We start from the raw sequence: 15,211 nt of genomic DNA, 5'->3' as shown, positions 1-15,211 counted from the left end.
TTGAAGTTAGAAATAAAATGACTAATTTCATCCCAAATTTTTTTTTTATCGATATAGCTAATAGAACCATATACATTAATAAGAATAAACTACAAATTAGAGTTAAGACTTTTGATGTTGGTACTAATCCAATTGGAACTACAATGCAGAAAACTTAGTGAAACCTTCCTAGGATTCCAAAGAACTCCTACTCCCCAGATGCACCTAGAGATTCTTGAAAAATAGAATTCCAAATTCCTAACATTTTAACTAATTTTTTACACTCAGCCTTACTTAATTTAGTTTCTTGAAAAATTATAATTTTTGAATCAAAATTTTTAAGAAATTGCTTTACTAACCTTTTCTTGCTAGGGGCATTTAGTCCCCTGGCATTCCATGTAGTTATCTTCATAGGTCTTTGGGAAGGCTCTTTCCCTTCCCTATGTTAAGTAGTTGATCAATTTTTTGTTGTTCTCTATTGAGTCCTTTCACTTCCCTCAGATCCTTAAGTGATCTTCTACCTCTTTTACCCTTTACTCTGTCAAAGTTGGGAGAACTTAGATGTACCTAATTCTTCTAGATTCCAAGGTTCTCTAATAATTTTTTTGAATTCAAATGGTTGATCTTCTTCTTATCATCTATCCCCTTTTTGTCTTCATGTTCCAATTCCTTAATAATTTGGTTAATTATGCAAGGCTGAAAATCCACTTTAGTCTCGTTACTTTTCATATTTTCCAAGTTGTTCCCATTATCTATATCCTTAGGGCTCGAGCCTCTCGTCTGACTCTATTTCTTAGCATTTTCCTTTGACTCTATACACTTCAGATCTCTTCTTAGATATTCACACGAATAATTGTCAGCACCTAATTTGATGATTCTCTGTATCAATGCTACCTTCTTTTCCTCTATACAATTATCAATTTCTTCAAAATAGAATACCTGAACTAATTCATCTATTAACTAATCAAGATCTTCATCTTTTGTATTCAATTCATATAAGTCTTCCTCCATATTACCTTCTTTATTTATAAAATCATGCACCTCTCTTGATAAGGAGAATTTTGCATTATAATACTCAACCTTATTAGTATACACTACTAGAGTAAATGGAGAACTTTTGATATTTGATGGGGTTTGCTAAAATTTGGAAGACTTAGTGCAACCTTCTTTACTTGGGGTAGTTTCCAGGGGTTTTGGCATCTAAGATTGTTTCACTGTGGGTGATTCCTTTGATGGTATATAGGACCCCTTTAAGTCTAATTTTGCTCTAAATAACATAAGATTTTCTATATCCACAATATTGATATCTTGAGAAACTTCTGAATCCTTGTTTTGTTGACTGATGTGCAACAAACTAACTATATCTACATTTTTTGTAGAGTCATTTTTCATGTATTTGGATGCCATGATAGCCAAATCATTCACTGACTACTGTCCACACTGATCCCTTCCAGTTTTCTCTGAATGTTCCTAGTCCTTCACAGGCATCTCACCACTTGTCAATATTTTATTGCTATCATCTAATAGAATACCTTGTTCTCTGATGATCTTGGTAGATTCTTGTTTGTGTATCTTATCCTTTTTAGCTACAATATCCTTATTCGGAGGTGGTCCCTATTCTGTGAAGATCTTGGTATAATCTTGTTTATATTTCTTTTTCATTTTAGCTACACTATCCTTGCCATTTGAGGAATCTGACTTTGTGTCTTGTTCAACCACAATAATAGATTTGAGTCTCTTCTTGGGTTTTGAGTTTCCTTCAATTATAGCCTTTCTTCGACTTTGGAGATCTGTTTGAGTCTTGCAATGATCATACTCCATATTAGAGGGGTCCAAAATACATGCATGAACCCTTGATTTCACTCTCTATTCTTTGAACTTGTGAAGAACCTCCTTATAGCAATATCGTGAGAATGCTCGAAATAACAGAATACAAAGTGATAGCAGAACTCAGAATGAATCTACTGATCGCAGGCCACTTCGAGGGGGTAACCTCCTTTGAGCAAGCTCAATACAATAAATTCGTCCGTGCCCATCAAGGGCCTCAACCTATTCTTATATACTGGGTACGATCTAGAAAAGTAATACTACCTATGCATGTGGGATAATAAAATATACTCACGGGACGACTTACAAAGCATATGCGTCCAACAACACTACTCTAACAAAATAAACAGAAGGAACACACAGGTTCCTAACATCCCCTCTCCCTTAGAAAAAAGCTTTGTCCTCAAAGCTTAAGGTGTGGAAATTGTTGTTGAATCTGAAGAAGGGGTTCCCAGGTAGCATCCTCTGGTTGCATGCCATGCCACTAAATCAAGACCTCAGAGATGGAGCGAGAGCGAAGCTGGCGAGTGCGCTGGCCAATGATTGCCACCGGCTCCAGGATAATGGATCCTTCCGTATCCATTTCAGGGAGAGTAGTTTGTGCTCTGACAGTGGTACCCAGAACTTTCTTTAGACAAGAAACATGAAAGACTGGATGAATGCGGGAAGAAGGAGGAAGTTCCAGTTTATAAGCAACTGAACCAATCTTCTGCAGAACCTTATAAGGCCCATAAAATTTTGGGGCCAGCTTATGACGCCCTTTCAGCTTTAGGGAGGATTGTTTGTATGGCTGTAGATGAAGAAAAACCATATCCCCAACTTGAAATGAGCGCTCAGAACGGTGTTGATCTGCTTGCTGTTTCATCCGATTACGGGCCATGTGAAGATTATCCTGTAAGGTACAAAGAATCTGATCCCTGCTGCGGAGAACTATGTCAACTGCCTGGACTGGTGAGCTATTGGGAGTGTAGGGAAGGAGCACTGGAGGTTCCTGACCATAGACTGCTTCATATGGAGTCATTTTAGAGGCAGTGTGGTAAGAGGTATTGTACCACCATTCAGCTAAAGGGAGCCACTTGGCCCACTGATGTTGCTGTTCGGAAGTGAAGCAACGAAGATAAGTTTCCAAGCATTTATTGACAATTTCAGTTTGACCATCAGTTTGTGGGTGATAGCCCGAACTCATCTTCAGTTTGGTGCCAGTTTTCTGAAACAGTTCAGTCCAAAAATGACTGGTAAAAGTTGCATCACGATCAGAGACAATGGAAGAAGGGAGTCCATGAAGACGAAATATCTGGTCCATGAAGATTTGTGCAACAGAGGAGGCAGTATAGGGGTGGCTAAGGGCACAAAAATGACTATATTTCGAGAGACGATCAACCACAACCAAGATCACTGTCTTGCCACCGGATTTAGGAAGCCCTTCAATGAAATCCATAGAAATATCAGTCCAAATCCGTGTAGGGATGGGCAATGGTTCGAGCAAGCCAGGAAGGAGGGTTGTTTCACCCTTGTGGCATTGGCAAGTATCACATTCAGCCACCATCTATTGAATCGTCTGTTTCATCCCTTTCCAAAAGAAGTTTCTCCTTGCTCGCTCATAAGTTTTGAGGAAGCCTGAGTGCCCTGCTGAAGGAGAAGCATGGAGTTCATAAAAAATAGCCTGATGTAGAGCTGGGTTCTGAGGAAGCACTAGCTGACCCTTGTATTGAAGAGAAGCACCATCCCAAGAGTAATGTGGTATAGCAGAAGGATTATTGGCTAGCTGGTGAATGATTTGAGATAAAGAAGAGTCACTGTCATAGCCCTGCTGAACAGACACTAACCAATTGGGAATGGGCATAGAAATAGCGGAAAGGGAAGCTTGATTATCAAATGTGCGAGAAAGAGCATCTGCCACAATATTCTCCTTACCCTTCTTGTAGGTGATCTCATAATCATACCCCATGAGTTTGCTGACCCATTTCTGTTGTGTAGGAGAGGATACCCGTTGTTCCAGGAAGTATTTCAGACTTTGGTGATCGGTTCTGATGCAAAAATGACTCCCTAAGAGGTATGGCCGCCACTTCTGTACAGCATGCAAAATAGCCATCATTTCTTTTTCATAAGTAGAGAGGGCTAGATTCTTACCAGAGAGGGCTTTGCTAGTGAACGCAATAGGATGGTCATCTTGCAGGAGAATAGCACCCAATCCATTGCCGCAAGCATCACTCTCAATAGTGAAGGGTTTGGAAAAATCTGGCATCGCGAGAACAGGTGTACTGCACATAGCCTGTTTCAGTTGTTCAAATGCAGTCTCAGCAACAGGGGTCCAGGAGAAGGCATCCTTTTTTAACAGAGCTGTCAATGGTGCTGCAATTTTCCCGTAATCTTTGACAAACTTGCGGTAGTAGCCAGTCAACCCCAAAAAACCCCGAAGGCTCTTGAGAGTTTTAGGATGCGGCCAAGTTTTCATGGCATCTATTTTTGTAGGATCCACCCGCACTCCATGGTGTGCAACAATATGCCCGAGATACTCCACTTCCTCCTGGCCAAACACACATTTAGATAGTTTTGGACAGAGTTGATGATCAGAGAGAAGTTGCAAGACAAGCTCCAGATGATGGAGATGCTCAGCCCAAGTTTTGCTATATATGAGGATATCATCAAAGAAGACCAGAATGAATTTCCGGAGGTATGGTCGAAATATGTTATTCATCACTGCCTGAAATGTTGAAGGAGCATTCGTGAGGCCAAAGGGCATGACTAAAAATTCATAGTGACCATCATGTGTGCGGAAGGCAGTTTTAGGTATATCCTCCTCATTAACCCGAATTTGATGATACCCAGAACGAAGATCTAACTTGGAGAAAAAATGAGCCCCATGAAGTTCATCAAGAAGTTCATCAACAACTGGAATGGGAAACTTGTCCTTTATAGTGAGATGATTAAGTGCTCGGAAATCAATGCAGAGTCGCCATGACCCATCTTTTTTGCGAACAAGCAGAACTGGAGAAGAAAAGGAACTGGTACTAGGGCGAATAATACCTTGCTTCAGTAAGTCACGGACAAGTATCTCGATTTCGGTCTTCTGATGAAATGGGTAGCGGTAGGGCCTGATGTTGGGCGAAACACTGCCAGGAAGGAGCTGAATACGGTGGTCCTCTGGACAAGAAGGAGGTAATCCCACCGGTTTAGCAAATATACCAGAATACTTCTCCAAAATGTGTTGGAGATCGGCAGGAGTGCTAGAGACTGCTGATGGCTGCATCTGAATGGAATGGAGCTGAGCGATGACACCATGTGAATTCTTCTTAAGAAGTTTTTCCATACGGTGTGAACTGATGATGCTGAGAGACCCTGGTTGTAAGCCTTTCAAAGTGTGTTGGTGCCCCTCGGCTGAAAACTGCATCCAAAGTTCAGCAAAATCCCAGAGAATGGGGCCAAGAGTGCATAACCATTGGGCACCCAAAACCACATCACAGCCACCTAAGGGTAAGGCAAACATGTCAGAGTGCATGTTATAATCTCCAATAGAGAGATGCACATTGCGACATTTCCCTTTACAAGGTAAAGTGCCCCCATTGGCAATCATGACTTCAAAGCTAGAGCAGGGATGGATAAAGCAATCAGCCTGTTTGGCTATTCATGGATCAATGAAGTTATGAGTGCTACCAGAATCAATGAGTATAGTAAGAGGGATCTTCTTGAAGAAACCCTGGACCCGCATGGTTTGTGGAGTAGTGACTCCTGCCAAAGCATGGACAGATATCTCTGGTGGAGCTTCTGGTGAAGGAGGTTCAGGCTGGTGAGGCTCAACCTCATCATTCACTGTTTCCTGAGCATCTACATATTCTTCCAGTTCCGGTGGAGAATCCACATCCAAGAGATAGAGCTTTTGCTAAACACATCTATGGCCCTGAGACCATTTCTCATCACAATTATAACAAAGCCCTTTGTCTCGCCTGACTCGCATCTCTGTTTCAGACAAGTGCTTGATCGGAGTAGTTCTGGGAGCTGGTATGACTGGAGGGTTGTGAGAACCTGTATTTCTGAATGGAACAAAATTAGATCTGGAGCGTTGTAGAGCACTAATCTTGTCTTCCGCTAACTTAGCCAACCCAAGGGCTTCCATCATTGTAGTAGGTTGAAACATTTTGACTTTTGAGCGAAGTGCATCCTTCAGACCACTGACAAAACAACTACGAAAGAATTCATCAGACAAGCCCTCTGTGTGATTAGCTAATTTTTCAAACTCTGTCTGGTATTCTCTTACAGTGCCTATTTGACGCAGTTTAGTGAGTGCTCCTGTGAAATCATCAAAGGAACTAGGGCCAAAGCGCTCCAAAATGAGGGTGCACAATTCTCTCCACGTTGGGCCTACATTAGCCTTGATGTACCAACAGAACCATTGAAGAGCTTCATGTTCCAAATGAAAAGATGCAAGGGGGACTTTGTGGTTATCCAAAGTATTATGCAAGCTAAAATACTGCTCTGCCCTATAGATCCATCCAGTCGGATCAGAACCATCGAAGCGTGGAAAATCAAGCTTTGGTCCACGGAAATTGCCAGAAGAGGACCCAGTATCTCCTGAATGGTTTCGGCTCATGGCTGACTGCTGAAAGTTAAGACCCAGAATTTTGTCATCCAGATCTTGAAGTTTGGTTTTGAGGGATGCAATTTCCTCTTCCATGATTTTTGCTCCTGTACGCGTAACAACCATAAAACAAGGTTTTTTTTTTTTTTTTTTTTTTTTTTTTTGGAATGGGTAGAAGATGAGAAACAAAAACTTTTTTAGTTACGGCAAACTTGGATTTGGGTAAAACTCATATAGGAAATGGGTGTTCGACGGGTGGTGGGAGACTATCTGGGGACAAGGGAAAAAGAAAAATGAGGGTTTCAAGGGTAGGGAGGCGAAATGAGGCGAACAGTCCAAGAGGGATAAGGGAGCAAAATGAGGAATTGAATCTTGTGGCTCAGTTTGGTGGCGATTGGATGAGCGGTGAAAAAGATAGGGCAAACCCTAAAATTAGATAAATGAGGGATTTAGGGCTTTGATATGTAAAATTTGGGGTTGGGTCGCCAAGGAAGGAAGTATGCAAAATGATATTGCAGACGTTCTGCGGAAGTATGAGCAGAAACAGAAAGCAAACAAGGAAGCTACAACTAAAAAACAGAAAAAATTTTACTCTTTTTTTTTTTTTTTTTTTTTTTTTTGAACAGTCGACTTAGAAAAATTCCCTCATAGACAGAACAACTGAAAAGAGTTATTGCAATAACAAGAGATATTAGAAGTGAGAGGAACCTGAAGGCCACGACAGAAAAAAAAAAATTTGATGTAATTTCCACCCAGCGAGCCCAAGAGAGTGCTCTGATACCAGATGTGGAGAACCTCCTTATAGCAATATCGTGAGAATGCTCGAAATAACAGAATACAAAGTGATAGCAGAACTCAGAATGAATCTACTGATCGCAGGCCACTTCGAGGGGGTAACCTCCTTTGAGCAAGCTCAATACAATAAATTCGTCCGTGCCCATCAAGGGCCTCAACCTATTCTTATATACTGGGTACGATCTAGAAAAGTAATACTACCTATGCATGTGGGATAATAAAATATACTCACGGGACGACTTACAAAGCATATGCGTCCAACAACACTACTCTAACAAAATAAACAGAAGGAACACACAGGTTCCTAACAGAACTTTGGAAATAAATCTTGTAGATTAGAGGTGAGTGGAATGGTTTCGAATTTTATTTCTTTGTCCTTCTAAATTTAATAATTCCTAAAATCTCTCCTTCAAATTGATTAATATAGTAATCATATGAGGCTCTTTTGGTTACAACTTTCCTTAACCCCTGAATTAGTTGATTGTATTTTGTCTTTATGAGAAATTTAACATTATTTTCAAACTAATATGAAGTGTTTATGCCTAGTAGCTCTCCTAGACCAAACCCTAGATATTTAAGAATCTCTATGTGATTCAGCTCCAAAGGCATAGATTGAATATTAAACCAGATTGGACATAGGAAATCTAGACTATCTAACTTGAGATTAGGATGCCAATTAATAAATTTAATAGTATGCTCATTAAAGAAAAATTTGATACATTAATAAATTGGTTTTTGAAATTTTCATTGCTACATTGTAAATAAAGAACATTACTTGAGTAATAGGATATACTTTCTCGAGATCCACAATTTTCATCTAACCAATTGGCAAGGCATATCAGATCTTCCTTAGATCCACACCAAATTGCATAGGTTCCAATTTTTTTGCATTGATTCCAAGCATCTTCAATTTCATCCCCAAGAAGGGAGATTGAAGGTGCCACGTCTTTGGGAGCATTTTGTGGATTAAGTGAGCCCTTATGATTTGTGGAAGCCCTTAGAAGTGAACACTCATGACAATAGTGCAAAGGGACATATGAGTCATGTCAATCAGAACCATCATGGGAAACAATGCCATTCCTGGGAGGGGAGACCAATGAAGATGATTATGCCCTAGCAGGTTTTACGAGATGGAGAATTGACTTCCCAAAATTAAGTTAAGCATACTTCATGAGGTGGAAAACCCTAATTTTCTCCTCTAGACTATCTAAGGTGAAGAACAACTTTGGGTGATGATGGAATGGCAAATCTACAACATGGTGTGAAGAATCTTCCTGTACCAATTTGGTAGACCTTGTTTTCTGATTTGGATCTTTCTATTGATGAGAAAAATGATGTTTATGTTTGTTACTACCTTCCACTATATCTAGAATAGAGAATTTATTAGAGAGTATAACCTCGAAGTTAGATTTAGGATACTTCTGATCTCTCTACAATGTTGCTCTGTGCCTCATTTTTGACATATATTTGGAGTTTTTACCTACTTTAACCCAAGAAAGATTGGTATTCTTCTCTACATTTTTCATATGTTCAGTGGAATTTTCCATTAGAGCATTTTTTGAAGGATACCCTCAAGCCACAAGTTACATTTAATAATGCCACCTATTAGATACCCTTTTCCCTCTTTTCTCAAATTTTTATTTATTTTTAATTTATTTTTGTAATTTTTGTCACTTTGCCTCTCCTCCACAATTTTTTTTTTCTATAAATATTTTTTATTTTATCTTCTTTTGTTTTACATTTTTTGAAAAAAGATGAAAACAAAATTATTTCCCCCTTTATTTTATGACGCATGATGTTCTTGCATTAGACTCCCCAAGTAGATAGAAAGGTGTGTCCCACACTTTGATGTCAAAATAAATATCTACAACCGTATTCATCTTCACTAAAGGCTTCCACTCCAATAGAGGCAATAATACTAACATGCAAATTATCCATATCTGTATCCATCTATAAAAAAACTAGAATCTCAATCATCTAATCAACATCCTCACTCCCAGGAACAAACTAAACATAATTCTTCATCAGAAAAACCTCATTCACATTAGCAACTAATGAATCCACACCAAGAACAAAAAACCCTACATCAATAGTAATATGTAGATCCTCATCAACACATTCTAAAATCACAACACTAGCGGTCTCATTTCTTACAACAAGATGCTTAACAACATACAAGTCACCACCAATAGCAACCAAATCATCCATGATCAAGTGCTCTACAATCTCCATGTCAGACTCAACCAACTAGTCATGAAAAAAAATCTCCATCCCAACATGAACAAGGTTAGGAATATCCTCAATAATCGCCTCTAGTTTCTATACAAGTTCTATAATAAACTCCACAAACTGATCAACAAAACTGACCTCTTCCACCTCGATCTTGTAGGCCATCTTTTGTCTCAAACAAGTCTCTTAATTGCCCAGAAAACTCTCTTCTAGATCAATAAACTCTAGCTCAACAAACATCCATGGAATTCCTTCCTTACCTCATCCTTAAATTGATTAGCCAAATGAGCTTCAAACTAAAAAAACATCTCAACAAACCTCCTCTCCACCACATCATAGAGATTTGCGATCATCCTAGGGTCCAATCCTCTCAGAGCTATCTCCAAGATCTTTACAAACCCTATATCCACATGCATGTCCTCCCAAGGTCCTTATGTAAGCTATCTCAACTTTAGTGATCTGTCTACACACTAAGGAACAAATGTGATCTAATATCACTTGGCATAGTGCAAGGTAGGAGAATCCCCAAAGGAGATGTCCTAGCCCCCAGTAAATAATCACATAGTAGAAGAATTAATAAAGACATAGATAATTAGATCCAAAATAATGGAAATTCTTATAATATAATCATAAGAATTACATCCAACATCCTCAACTATAAGGCCTTCCGATTTATGACCAAATGCATAAGAAATTACAATAGTAATTTTGCAAGATCCCTCAAGATCAAACCCAACCACTAGCTAGTCTAGATCCACACTCCTATAGAAACCTCTAAGGAAGATCTAAACTTGTTCTTGCAAGCCCACCAATCAATCTCCTTGTTTCCATAGCTGCATCTACTAGCTCTTCTCAAACTTTATCCAAGATGCAAGTGTAAATTGCCTAATATTTGATGCTTTGTGCATACACTCTAGAAAAATTCACTCACTTAGGTACTCAATCTTCCATGCTCTTCTCCAAGCTAGATCCTACACTCTCTATCACTCACTTTGCTGAATAAATATGAATTAAGACTCCACAACACTCTATATTTATACCCAACTAAGCCACAAGTTGGCCTAGCAATTACAAATTAAATAAGTTACCCCTACATTAAAAAAACCCTTAAGCCACAAGTTACATTTAACAATGCCAACTATTAAATACATTTTCCCCTCTTTTCTCAATTTTTCTAATTTTTGTTACTTTCTCTCTCCTCCAAGTTTTTATTTTATTTTTATAATAAATTTTTATTTCTATTCCTTTTTTTCTCTTTTTTTGAAAACCAAACAATTTTTTTAAATTTATTTCCCCCTTTATTTTCTAATGCAAGATGCCCCTACATCACAATCATTATGTAAACCCTAAATGTGAATATAATCTTAATCCTAATATTCAAGGTCTTAACTATAATCCTAACTATAACCATTACTTGGTAACCCCATGTAAGCCCTAAAACTAACCATTATTTTAACCATATCTCTCAATCACAACCCTAAATATAATCCTAAATTTATCCCCCATTACTATCTATTTCTCTACATTCAAAATGACCACAAACATAAATATATTATTGAATCATAACCTAACCCTTACCCTAAAACCTTATTATATGAATTACCCTTACCCCTACACTAAAAATAACCATAACAAAATCCTCTTATAAACCCCAACTAAACCCTAATTGGACCAATAACCTTGAATGCTAATCCTCTAACTACAACCCTAACCATATTGCAAGTCTTAATCTTACTTGGAACTCGAACCATAACCCTAATTGCCATCCTAACCACAATCTTAATGCTAAAACCTTCACCTTAAAGTTTAAACCTATTGAAAACACTAAACCCTACATCTAATCATAATTATAAAGTGGACAAGATCACTAACCAAATATGGAAACCAAATCCTAACACTAGCCACATTGTTAAGTGTAACACTTTATCCTAAACTTGATCAAAACCCTTGCTAGAGTAATAAGATATTCTTATTAACTCTACTTTTCTTAAGCTAAACTTTAGGAATATGATAATTAATTCTTTTATTAATTATTATCATGCAATCTAGGTTTTACCTTTTAGGGTTTTACATTGTTTTTATAAGGAATGATCTCTCTTGTAAACTCATTCACTCAATATATTTGTGTTTGATTCAACTGCAATGCCTCCTTTGTGGATCTATTAATTCCAACCTCCATAGTTGCATTCATGTCTTTTGTGATAGGTTTTTCAATGTAGGTGATTCTTATGAGCTATAGGGTTGATATTTCATTGAATTCAACATGGTATCAGAGCCCCAGATCTTCATGCCCCTATTCTATTTGTGATAGGTTTGGCTTGGTTATTAGATCTATGTTTTCTCTTTCATGCCCATATGTGTTTGGGTGTTTCAGATGTGAACATTTTTTCGAAGTGCATGAAGTAGAGTTCTTTTTGGACTACATACTTTTTAAATTGCATTTACTTGGACTCATAGCTTCCATCAATGGTTGCTACTTTTTGGCCTTTTTACATCAGAGGTTTCACCATTTTGTGAGTGGTTTCACTATTCACATGGAGCATTTATCAAACATCTTAGTAGATTTATTACCATTGATTGGTAGAATTTTTGATAAATGGGAGTCATTTTTTTCTTGCATAGTAGAGAAATTCATTGTGGTTTCCCTGTTACAAGTAGATTTTCCAAATCAAGGGTGGCTTTGTGAGGCATATGATAGTTTTTGGGGCTATTATTTTTCAAAACATACAAGTGCAATTTTTTGTGGGGTTTGTTCTCTATAAAATTTGGTAACCACACACAATCAAAAATTGCTTTGGGATCTTCTTTTCCAAGATGTTTCTATCTTGGAGTTGTGGATCCCATTTGACCTTACTTTGAAACACACTTCTACACACACTATACTTTGACATGCAATCCACTATGTAGTCATCCATGCCTCTACCCTTTTTTGGGGGTTGCACACAATGGTTTCAAATTTTTTACATGGACACGTGTTACTTGGACCCTATGTCACATATGTTTTGGGCCCATTTGTGTGCTCTTGAAGATAGGGCCCCACCTAAAGGCCAGTGGAATTCTTTCCTCTTCTTGATGATTTGACTGCATTAGTAGTACTTGTTTTCCCTCCTAGCTTAGTTTGGACCTATCTTAAATTTTTTGCTCATATCTCAAGCATATAGACTTTTTTTTTATAACAAATTAGATACTGTTAGAATGTTAGTTCTGAGTTCATCATAGTGGTATAGGTAATTTTCAGTTTTGATACATTTTTATTGTTGTTTTTACTATCAAAGTTAGGGATATTATTTTACACTTCAAGAGACAATTCTTGAGCATCCAATTTCTAATTTAGGAATTATTTATATCATTTTAAATGTATTTTATAGCTCTCTCGGGTGATGCTAGTTTCTTTTCTAGATTCTACTCCAGGCACATTTTATTAATTTTTTTGCATTTTAACATTTTTCTAGATATCTTGGTTGTTTTAGGTCTAGGGTTTGATTTCATTCCTTTAGACAATTCATCATGGGTTGTACTATTTATTGTGCCAACCTTATGTCCCTTTTAGTCTATTTAGACATCATTTGTATGCATTCTTGGAAACACACTAAGATAAAGTTCCATCTTCCATCTATATTTTTGTTTCAATTAATTTTCATTTTTTTACCTTCTAATTTGAGCAGTGTCACATGAGGACACTCATGTAGATATATGCATTCTTGGGATTTATTATATCTTGTGCCTTATTGTGCATGCCCTACTTTGATTAAGTGCCATGGGGGGTTAATTTTTTTCCTTTGTTTGTCATCTTCCTTTGTCTAGTGAGTGTACCTTCTGTGACATTAGCCTCATGATGTGTTTGAGATTGATCACCTTAGTAAACACACATGTATTATCTTGTACATCTTGATCATGGTTTCTTGACATACAATTCTATTGGCCAACTTTTCCATTTTCCTATCACCTCACCCTTGCCTACATTAGGGTTTACATTGGGGGGGGGGGGGGGGGGGTTGTTCTTCTATTGGTTCTTATACTTTTTTGGTTTGATGGAGTGAGCTACTTATTTATTATTTTTTCCTATGTACTTGGTGGATATAGTGGCTAGGTACTTATGCATTTCACTAAGATGGATCATTTACCATATAGACACTTTTTTATCTTCATTCCTACTTTGGTTGTAGCCTTCCATTTTTGATTGGTTAGCTCTTCAAGTTTTGGTGTTTCATGCCATCTATATCTTTGAATTCAGTTATTTGCCTTTGTATGCATCCTTATTTGAGTAATGCCTTCTGAGAGCACTCATGTAGATTATTGTCTTCTCTACCTAGTCATGTTGTATTTCAGTGGAGGTTATTTGTATCAATAGTTACTTTTGATAGAGCTTTGAAGCTTCTACATACTTTAGTGGTGTTCTTCATAATAATCTATTTGTTAATATCTTGTAGGACATAATCAAGTTTGGAGGCTTCTTTAGTTCTTCACTAGTTATTTCAGCATTATTTTAACTTACATTTGATGGATGTGACACACAATTGGATTTATTTATGCATTTGATTTTTCAAGTTATACATAGTCTAGACATGAGATGGTTAATGTGGTGAATGCAATAAACTTATTTTGAAGGATAAATTTTTTATAGATCTTTATTCACTTGTCACCCTCTTAGTATCTTAGTTTTCTAATTAAACTTCCTACAAAACTACTAGTTGGGTTAAGCACACAAGAATTGGAGCACTAGTGAATTTTTGTTTAAGGCATTGAAATGTTACATCCCATTTTTCTAACCAAATAAATTTCTTCTCTTTTCTTTGGAGGGATGTGATTGGATAAACAATTTTATAAAAACCTATTAAAAACTGAGGGTTCTGAGATTTCTTTTTTTTATGAGTAGGTTTGATTTGACTTTCGTTGGTAGCTTGCTACATACTAACCTTGTTGACCAAAAGAGAAACACCCTATATTCCTACCATAATAGTGGGATGGAGTAGTGCTAGATTGTTGAACACTTCCCCTTTTAACATCTTGAAGGTTCTACCATGAGTTGAATTTTCTCTTTGCACTCTCACTAAAATATTTTCCTGTGCGATTTTGGAACTTCTTCTTTTCTAAAATTGTGTACCCACTTTAAAGGATGAATTTGTTTAATAACTTCTGGTGTGGGAGCACCCAAATCAAATGAAGAATCTAACAATTCCTAAGAACTTATGGAATAGGTTAGTTTTAACATCTAAGCATTTGGACCTAATTGTAATGCCTAGTTCCAAGATTGGCATAATTATAAGCCCTAGGTCAATTATGGTCAAAGATGGTAAAATGGATTAACATATTAGGATGTTTTTTTTTTCATGCTTTTGGTATTTTTTGATTCTAGTTGGATCATTTAAATCAGGTTTGAACATACTTTGTTCAAAAATTGCTCAAAAGTTGTCAAGCAGCTTTTTAAGCAAAAATTGCAAAAACATGTAAATTGATCCCCAAAGGCAAAAAATGGTTTAAATTCTGTTATGATAGTTAGGGAATCCTACATAAGCCCTTTTTGATGGGTGGTAGGTACAATCATGTACTTTTGCATTTAAATCAATAAAAATACTTAGATTTCATACCAAATTGATGTTGTAATGATGTGTACAGACTTGTATTGGTGCATTAGGGTGTCTAACCTACATTTTCAAAAAGGAGGATGAATCATATTTCCAATGAAATTGATTTGAGGTCTTGACCAATCTCCTAACTCAAGATATCTGCATTTTTGTAGAAGTTGTTTAGAAATCTTATCATACCTAGGGTTTCAATAATAATCTACCATATCTCACGATTTCA

The sequence above is a fragment of the Cupressus sempervirens genome, chromosome 2, assembly GCF_028749045.1.
Source record: "Cupressus sempervirens isolate cs-2001-9-10 chromosome 2, ASM2874904v1, whole genome shotgun sequence".
In the NCBI taxonomy this organism is placed as follows: Eukaryota; Viridiplantae; Streptophyta; class Pinopsida; order Cupressales; family Cupressaceae; genus Cupressus; species Cupressus sempervirens.
This window is presented reverse-complemented; position numbering follows the sequence as displayed.